The sequence below is a fragment of the Podarcis muralis genome, chromosome 6, assembly GCF_964188315.1.
Source record: "Podarcis muralis chromosome 6, rPodMur119.hap1.1, whole genome shotgun sequence".
NCBI lineage: Eukaryota > Metazoa > Chordata > Lepidosauria > Squamata > Lacertidae > Podarcis > Podarcis muralis.
This window is the reverse complement of record NC_135660.1, coordinates 806251-816515: the sequence shown is the minus strand read 5'-3', so window position 1 is coordinate 816515 and position 10265 is coordinate 806251.

Sequence of the window (10265 nt, the reverse complement as noted above, 5' to 3'; positions counted from 1 at the left end):
TGACAGTAAGAGCTGTTCGACAGTGGAATTTGCTGCCAAGGAGTGTGGTGGAGTCTCCTTCTTTGGAGGTCTTTAAGCAGAGGCTTGACAACCATATGTCAGGAGTGCTCTGATGGTGTTTCCTGCTTGGCAGGGGGTTGGACTCGATGGCCCTTGTGGTCTCTTCCAACTCTATGATTCTATGATTCTACCCAACAGCTTAATTAACATAACTTAACAGCACCCGCTATACTGCTTCACAGCTATAAAACTTCACAGCAAGAATATTATTGGCACAAAATGGAAGCAAGAAGAATTACCGATGAAAGAAGAATGGCGGATGAAATTAATGGACTATGCAGAATTAGGTAAATTAACAGGAAGGATTTGAAACCTGCAGGACCAGAGATTCTTAGAAGACTGGAGTAAATATATGAATTATTTGAAAAGCAATAGTAATGAACAGATTATGCTTGTAGGACTGCAAGAAGTTCTGTAAGGAGGACTATTTGAAATAGTGCAAGAAAGACTATGGAGAGAATTATTGGTTAATGATAATTAAGAGTAACAGAGAAATTAAGAAATGCAGAATAAGTGATAAAGAACGGAAAATCATCAGAGGTTGTTGATGGAAGTCTACAATATTGTATAAGATAAGAAGTTCTGTTAAATGATTGTTGGAATTGATATGTAAAAAAACCCAATAAAAATGTATATATAAAAAAGAAATAAGGAGGACTGCAAAAGATAATCACTCAAAAGGTCCCAAGTCCCCCTCCTCACCCCCATCTCTACTAAAAGGAGGCACAGTTGGAAAAGACATAACAGGCACCCACCCTCAAGAGCCACTGCCAGCCTGAGTAGACAATATAGGTCTAGATAGACCAGCTCGGCATAAAGTAGCCTATTATCAATCAATCAATCAATTAATTTTGTATATCCCCCTTCATCTGAAGATCACAGGACAGTTTACTACACGAGATCCCCTGCAATTCACAAGACCCATTTGGGAAGTTCCCTTCCAGCGATTACAGAAACTGAAAACACATCTGGTATGACCCAACATTGCACCCACAGACTTCCCTGTCCCCTCCTCCCCCCCACAGCACCCCCAAATCTACCCCAAAGGGTCTCCCAATACTCTGGAGCAAATTTTGGGGGTGCATGGAAGGCTGTTGGGGAGTGGAAAGAAAAGTCCTATTGCAGGAGTAGAAATTCATTCTCCTTCTGCACAGACACTATTAGATTTCACCCATACTTTGCACTTCTATCATGATACACTCATTTCTGGAGGTTTTCAAATGTTTCTGATGTTCTCACCAGGAATAATGGGAATGAATACAAAACTGGTCCCTCCTTTGCAAACTGGCAGCCTGGGAGCAGTTTGCACACCTGGCCTGAGCTTTGTATTGTTCTGGTTTTGCCCTTTTTTAAAACAGCAACAATAGCGCTACCTTCTTTTGCAGTCAGCTTGGGACAAAAGGGCCTGGGCAGAAATTGTCCCAGGCAAGAAGAGAAGGCGTGGAAGAAGGTCTCCTTTCAACAATGGCCTCCATTGTTCCTGAAACTTTCTGGCCCTCTGGGCTTTGCCAGGGAAAGCTGGAGAGGGGAGGAGGCCCTTGAGCAGGTGAGGACTGAGAAAAGGGGATGGACCGACCCCTAGGAAGAAAGAGGGCAGCATTTGGGACTTACTAGTTTAGAGGAACCAACAAAGGTCCGTATAGTTCAAGCTCTGGTTTTCCCAGTAATGATGTACCATAAAGAAGGCCGATCACCAAAGAATTGATGCTTTTGAATTCTGGTGCTGGAGGAGACTCTTGAGAGTTCCATGGACTGCAAGAAGATCAAACCTCTCCATTCTTAAGGAAATCAGCCCTGAGTGCTCACTGGAAGGACAGATCCTGAAGCTGAGGCTCCAATACTTTGGCCACCTCATAAGAAGAGAAGACTCCCTGGAAAAGACCCTGATGTTGGGAAAGATGGAGGGCAGAAGGAGAAGGGGACGACAGAGGACGAGATGGTGGGACAGTGTCTTCGAAGCTACCAGCATGAGGGAGGCAGTGGAAGACAGGAGTGCCTGGCGTGCTCTGGTCCAGGGGGTCACGAAGAGGTGGACACGACTAAATGACTAAACAACAACAACAAGTTTAGAGGAAACGCAAGTATGGGGCGATGTGAGAGGAGTTTGTAAAATTCTGCCTGGAGTGGGGAAAGTGGATGGAGGAACATTTTTCTCCCGCTTGCATAACACTGAAACTGAGGGAACATCGAAGGAAGCTGATTGTTGGAAGATTCAAGACTTTCTCAGGCAGTGCAGGGTTAAACTTTGGAACTCCCTGCCACAAGAGTCAGGGATGGCCACCAATCTGGAGGGCTTTGAAAGAGGATGGGACAAATTCATGGAGGAGAAAGAGAGGGACATCAGTGGGTCCTAGCCTAGCAAGGAAGGCAGCAATGCTTCTGGGTACCAGCTGCCTGAAGCCATGGGAGGGGAGACTCCCTCTTGAGTTCGAATCCTGCTTGCTGGTTTCCCCTTGGGACATCTGGCTGGCCACTTGGGAACAGTCTGCTAGATTAGATGGGCCATGGGCCTGATCCTGCAGGTGATCTTCTGGTGTTCCTGTGAAAGGGAGAAGTTTTTGGAAGGAAGAGACAGCCCCGACCAGAGAAGAACGGCAAATCAAGTTGATGGGACTATGATGAAATGGCAAAATTAACTGGGAAGCTCAGGAATCAATATGGCATTTTTTTTTAAAAAAAAGAAGAATAGGAAATGTTTATAATGTATATGCAAAATCATCGTAAAGAGGTCAAAACATTAGCAGGAATTTAAACACACTTGTAAGGTAATGGAACGTATAGATAACTTAGGAAGATGAAAAATTGGAGAAGCACGGATATGCGGCTGAAAATAGAATTAAAAGGACCCCTGGAAGGGGATGGGGGATGTCAGGAGATTTAGAGTCATCTCAGTATTTGGATTTTGTACTGTTTTATGTTGTATAATTGAAAAACAACAAAAAGTATTATTTATAAAAGGGAAAAGTCTTTATCACTCTCTCCCAACACTAGACCCTCTGGACATCCATTGGAGTTGAGTGTTGGAAGATCCCCCTCTTCCTCGCCTCTTTCACTAAACTAAAACATCCCAACCTTTCTTCATGGGGGGGTCGCTCCACCTCCTTCTGGGGGTCAGGCCTTGACTCCACTTCTCCCTCCCTGGGACCCAGCAGGGTTCGCTCTTCCTCTTGCTCTCTGCCCCCCCAGGCCACGGGCCACGCTCCTCCAGCAGCCTTTCTTGGCAGGCCTTGATGGAGCGCTGCGATAAATCCTTATGAAAATAAACATCGTCTGCTAGCCGGGCTGGTGCTGAGCCGGGCGCTCAGTCGGTCGTTCCCACAGTGATTAAGATCTGGGCGGGATCCGGAGTTGGGAGAGTGACAGCAGCCGGCCATGGCAGCCACAGCCTGCCTGGCTCCATGCCCACCTCCGCCCGGCCCTCAAGGCCAGAGGGAAGCCGGCCAAGGAGGAGAGATTCAGCCCGGCAGCTGGACCAGCGCCCAGGAGTCAGCGGAGGGCTGTTGGGCCTCTGCCTGCTGCACAAGGGCCAGGAGACGAAGGCAGGGCAGGGGCAGCCGGATGGTCATGGTTGGAGGGGGAGAAAGAGTCATAGAATCCCAGAACTGTAGGGCCAGAAGGGACCCTCAAAGGTCATCCAGCCCACCCCCCTGCAACACAGGAATCACAACTAGAGCACCCCTGACAGGTGACCATCCAAGTTCTTTTTAAAGATCTCCAATGAATCATATGATGCAAAATATGGTCTGAAGCTCAACATCAAAATAACGAAGATCATGGCCACTGGTCCCATCACCTCCTGGCAAATAGAAGGGGAAGAAATGGAGGCAGTGAGAGATTTTATTTTCTTGGGCTCCATGATCACTGCAGATGGTGACAGCAGCCACGAAATTAAAAGACGCCTGCTTCTTGGGAGAAAGGCGATGGCAAATCTAGACAACATCTTTAAAAGTAGAGACATCACCTTGCCAACAAAGGTCCGTATAGTAAAAGCTATGGTTTTCCCAGTAGTGATGTACGGAAGTGAGAGCTGGACCATAAAGAAGGCTGATCACCGAAGAATTGATGCTTTTGAATTCTGGTGCTGGAGGAGACTCTTGAAAGTCCCATGGACTGCAAGAAGATGCAACCTCTCCATTCTGAAGGAAATCAGCCCTGAGTGCTCACTGGAAGGACAGATCCTGAAGCTGAGGCTCCAAGACTTTGGCCACCTCATGAGAAGAGAAGACTCCCTGGAAAAGACCCTGATGTTGGGAAAGATGGAGGGCACAAGGAGAAGGGGACGACAGAGGACGAGATGGTGGGACAGTGTTCTGGAAGCTACCAGCATGAGTTTGACCAAACTGTGGGAGGCAGTGGAAGACAGGAGTGCCTGGCGTGCTCTGGTCCATGGGGTCACGAAGAGGCGGACACCACTAAACAACTAAACAACAACAATTCTAGACTGCATTAACAGAAGTCGAGTGTCCAGATCAAGGGAAGTCCCACTCTCTTCTGCCTTGGTCAGACCACACCTGGAATACTGTTCTGGGTGCCACAATTTAAGAAGGATGTTGACAAGCTGGAAGGTGGGCAAAGGAGGGCAACCAAGATGGAAACTAAGCCTTATGAGGAATGGTTGAAGGAGCTGGGGATGTTGAGCCTGGAAAAGAGGAGACTGAGAGGAGATAGGAGAGCCATCTCCAAATATCTCAAGGGCTTTCACAGGGAAGAGGGAACAAGCTGGTTTCCTCCTGCTCTGGAGGGGAGGACCCGATCCAATGGCTTCAAGTTACAAGAAAGGAGATTCTGATTAAACATCAGGAATAACTTTCTGTTTGACAGTGGAATGCACTCCCTTAGAAGGTGGTGGACTCTCCTTCCTAGGAGGTTTTTAAGCAGATGTTAGAGGGCCATCTGTCAGGGATCTTGAGCTGTGATTCTGGCATTGTAGGAGGTGGAACTAAATGACTCTCGAGGATCCCTTCCAACTCTACCGTTCTTTGATGTCCATGTGGCTTCTATAAAGCATTCACACCCAGGTCTTGCACAAGACTGACATTTAGCTCTGCTGACGTCCTGATAAAGAGGTCTTGTGCAAGATCTCTGTCACAAAAGCATTTAAAAACAATAATAATCCTGGCGTATGTACTGCGGTTACAGTCTCCAAGGTAATTAATCCCCAACCTGTATCGAGATCTGGAAAGAGTGACTCCTTGGAGCAGAGCTGTTGAAATTCCAGAGAGCCTCCCACACGGCTGCCGTTGGTGCTAAGAGGAAGAGCTGCTCTCCTTTGGCAATGAAACCGGCTGGGCTGGGCTGCGGAGGGAACGGGAGCAGGAGAGTGACAACGGAGGTCACCCACGGAAGCGTCACCACAAACACAACAAACCGCTCACCCCCCAAATGGAACAAGAATGCGCTTCGCAGCTTCCATGCCAGCAACGGTGGCATGTCGTATGTATTATGAATCAGAGAATCCTAGAATTGTAGAGTTAGAAGGGACTCCAAGGGCCAACAAGGGCAACCCACTGAGATGCGGGAATCACAGCAAAAGTATCTCTGACAGACGGCCACCCAAATCGTGGGTGATTTCTGTGTAGCAGTTTTTCTGCTCTAAGAAGGAATCCAGATTTAATGTAGAACAAAAGAGAGCAAAGCCTGGCATTGTGGTGGTGATGTCATCATGTGGGTGCTGTATGGATGAGAAGCACCAACCAAGAACATAATAAGAGAGCCAGTGTGGTGTAGTGGTTAGAGCATCAAACTAGGATCTGGGAGATCTGGGTTCAAATCCCTACTCACCTATGGCGCTCCCCGGAAGAGCTTGGGGGACAGTCACTCTGTATATAACTTACTCTGCATTCTTGGGCACCTGAGGCCAGGAAAAGCCAGGATGCTTTGGTGTTCCTCCCAATGGAAAATGTAGTCATGTAGTCTCTGAGGCCAACCCAAAAACTACTAAAGGGCTATTTCCACCACCCTAATTATCCTGAATTTACATTACAAAAGTTATGCCCGGTTCAGATCAGCTGAGCCCTTGTTTGGCAGGGCTAAACTGGAGGTTGTGTATTCGGAGACAATGCAGTGAATAGCTGTCTATTCAAGAGTCACAGCAGGAGGGGAAAATCCCAGACCCTCCAGGGGGCAGAGCTGAGCCACATCAAAACACAAGGGGCATCTTTTCAATGGCAAAGGGGGCTAAAGCAGAGGATTCAGTCAGGACCAATTCTGAGGGCAGCAAGGGCACACATTTGAGAACACAGGAAGAGCCTGCTGGGTCAAGCCAAAGGCCCATCTAGTCATTGCAACATCCTCTTCTCACAGGGGCCCAACAGTTGTTTTCTTCCAGGAGTTCAAATTATTCTATTTTTGTGATGTACAGAGTCTAAAAACCACCGGAGAAGCTTCCATGCCTCCTTCCGAGCAGCTGGTGCACACACATCCCTTGGTCTGTGCTTGGACACAGTTTGACCAGGCCTTTGCTGAGAAGCTTCTGAAGCCTGACTCTAGCCAAGGAGCCTCAGGTCTCCAGCCTTCCAGAGACCACAGCTGGCCTGATGAGTTTGTCCTTTGGCACCTCCTTGCACGGCCTGCCCTTAGTAGCTTTGTCAAACAGAAGAAGGTCGTTCAACTTGCCTCTTACTTTCCCTTTGGACCACTTCATCCTCTAGTCTCTGACTTGGCTGCCTCCTCCTCCTCCTCCTTATCGTCCTTTTGTGACACGGTGCCGTCGGAGCGGCTACCGCAGCTGCTTCTCCCTCAGCGATTTCCAGCCTGAGAGCCAGTGGCCCAGCAGTTGCCTGTGTGGAACCAGCAAGCAGGATTCGAACACAAGAGCAACACTTTCCCCTCCTGTGGTTTCCAGCAACTGGCATTCAGAAGCGTTGCTACCTCTGACCTTGAAGGCAGGGCAGAGCCATCACGGCTAGTGGCTGCTGACAGCCCTCTCCTCCTCCATGAATTTGTCTCATCCTTGGTGGCCATCTCTTCCTCCTGCAGAAGGGAGTTCCACAGTTTAACTGCATGAAGAAGGATGCTATTGGGGTGACACTGAAGCTGCCAGGTGAAATCTGAGAGGTAAACCACAGGATGCAGGAAGCTAATAGGTCTTAATAGCTCCCTCTTTGTGGGACTCTGAACTGCCCTGCGTCTACCTTCCTCCTCCTCCTCCTCCTCTTCCTCCTCCTCCTTCAAAATGAACTTTCATTTCAGACCAGTCCAACTGAGATTCTGGGCTTCTGAAAGGAGAGTCCCTGGAGAAGGACTGTCCGCCTGGAGGCCAGGCTTCTGAGCATCTTGCGGCTCATCATAGTTACTATATTAATTTTTATAATGAAATATTTTTAGAATGTGTGATTATTTGACTGTTTGATTATTTGATTGTTGTTAGCCGTCCTGAGCCCGGCTTCGGCTGGGGAGGGCGGGATATAAATAAAATTTATTATTATTATTATTATTATTATTATTATTATTATTATTATTATTATTTAGTGTCTGGGTAAACCCAGCTAGATGGGCAGGGTATAAATAACAAAAATACTATTATTCCCCAGTAGCAATGGAAAGGCACTCTGCGCCAGGGGTCAGCAACCTTTTTCATCCGTGGGCTGGTCCACCATCCCTCAGACCATGTGGTGGGCTGGACTATATGAGGGGGGGAATGAACGAATTCCTACGCCCCACAAATAACCCAGAGATGCATTTTAAATAAAAGGACACATTCTAGGCATGTAAAAACACTGATTCCTGGACCGTCTGCGGGCCGGATTGAGAAGGCGATTGGGCTGCATCCGGCCCCCGGGCCTTAGGTTGCCTACCCCTGCTCTGCACCTTCACCAAAACACTCTGTTTCCCCTGTGGTGCCCTGAAGAATTGCAGCCCTGCTTCTCCTTGGACCGAATGGTGCCTGTTTTGTGTTCCTGGTCTCAGCAAAGCCTTCCCACTCTTTGTGCAAAGCTGCTGGATCCAGCCCCAGCCGATAAATATCCAGCAGACCAGGCTCTGTTTCAGCCACAGAGTGGGGGCCAGGGAGGAGAGAGGCTGTTCCTGAGCAGGGATATCAAATCCACATTGCTTCCAGGGAGTCATTGCAAGGGATATCTCTGTTTACAGCAGCCAGATCTGCAAAGAGGACCAGCCGCTGCCACCTGCTTATCTCTCGGCCCAACTCCATGCCTGACTTTGTACCTTATCACTTCCACGGGGAGGGGGGGAGAAGGGGGGGTCTTTGCTCTGGGTCTGCATCCTGCTGATGGAAGCGGCTGATAGACGACTCCTCCCTGGAAAAAGGGGTTCATTCATGTATTCCTAGGGAACATCAACAAGGGCCTCCATCTCTGCTCCGAAAAGTCCCACGGCCACGTTGGGTAGAGAGGGCTTTGGCAAAGGGAACAATAGATCTGGCAGCTGGCATCTTGTGGGGGTTTGGGGGAATGTGGGGGTTCCTTTGGAAGAGAGAGAGAGAGAAGGAGGATGGGCAAATGGCTTGGTCCTCTCTGCTCATCACTACTCCTTTTAAGAAGAGCATCTCCTGGATCAGGCCCATGGCACACCTAGCTCAGCCTCTTGTTCTCCCTGTGACCAACCAGGTGTCCCCAAGGGAAACCGGCAAGCCATATTTGAGCCCCAGAGCCCCCTCCCAGAAACAGATATTCAGGGGCATTGCTGTCTCTGACCACGCAGGTGGACCATAGCCATTGTGGCTCGTAGCCATCAATAGCCTTTTAAAGCCCTCTGAGTCGGTGGTCATACCTGTCTCCTGTGGGAGTGAGTTCCAAAGGTTAACTAGGTGCATTAGGCACAGTTAGTAGTGCACGTTTGCCCAAGCTGCTAGACCAGAATGCCTTTACGAGATTTAAGAAAGGTCCGAGGTGTGGCTGAGCACCCATCAATGCCACAGGGCAATGCTTTGTGCCACTGGAGTCTGCCCAGGATGCGACCCTGCTGCTCCCTCGCCTTCATCTGGGCCCTGATAAGGGAGGAAGCCCCACTTACCTGGTCCATGGGAAATGTTAATGGACTGGGAAGTGGGGGAGGCAGACTCCATAAACACAGGGACATCGGATAAAGGCGGAGTCAGGCAAAGCCCACCAGCCTCTTATCTCAGTGGAAGAAGCCGCAGGCCCCAGAGCATCAGAAGAGCATCTGCCGGATCAGGCCCAGGGCCCATCTCCTCCAGAATCCTGTTCTCACAGGAGCCAACCAGATGCCCAGGTTGGGGAACCCGGGAGCAAATCCCTTTTCTCCACCATTCTCCCCTTTTGGGTTTGCAATGAGAGCCAAGGCTCTTCCCGAAATCTGTCACACACCTGTGTCGAAATGCGCACACTCAGCCCCAGGCAGCCCTGCTTGCCGGTCCCTGAGCTCTGGCTCTTTGGCTGCCCCCCTCCCCCATCTTCCTTAAGCGCACCCACAACAGCCAGTTTGGAAAGCTGCAGGTCGTGGGAGTGGCAATTTCTATACTGGGAATAGACGTGATTCCTGCATAGAACTCTACTGTTCTACGATTCCCAAATGCTCAGAGCTGATTGCAGAACCGCCTGAAGGTATTTGGCTGACTCCCTTTCCTTCTTTCTCCTAAATAGTCCCCAGTCCCCCCCCCCCCAACCTGCCAAAGGCAGCTCCTTTCCTGGACAGCTAAAGGAGGATTCCAGTCAACGCTGCCATGGGATGATTAATACTCATGACTCATTTCAGTCCAGAGTGCTCTGATATCGTCTCGCTCGTGGCTGTATTCCTGCTTCCTTGCTGGCTTGCTGTTGGGAGTCCTCCTGCCCAGATTTGGAAGATGCCTGGGCCCTTGTTCACCATTCATGGAGCACCTGGGGCCACCAGGCAGGAGGCCCTGACCTTGCAAGGGGTTGGGCTGGATGAGCCTTCCAGCTCTAGGATTCTAGGATTCTATGAATGAGAGGAAGGGGGGAAGGGGGTGGAGGAGGCGTGCCTGGGAATTTAGAAAGAGCCCATGAAGGCCAGGCTCTGGGAGGCAGGAGCAGGGGGGGGGTCTCCCTCATGATGTGCTTTTCACATTGATTGATTACGTGCACACAGTACACCCCACTTTTCCTCCAGGGAGTTTAAGGTGGCCTGCATGCTTCTCCTCCCAATTTTATTCCCACAACAACCCTGAGAGGTAGGTTAGGCTGAGAGGCGGTGACCAAGGTCGCCCAGAGGGCTCCACAGCCAAGTGAGGGATTTGAACCTGGTTTGGAAGTGAGAGCTGGACC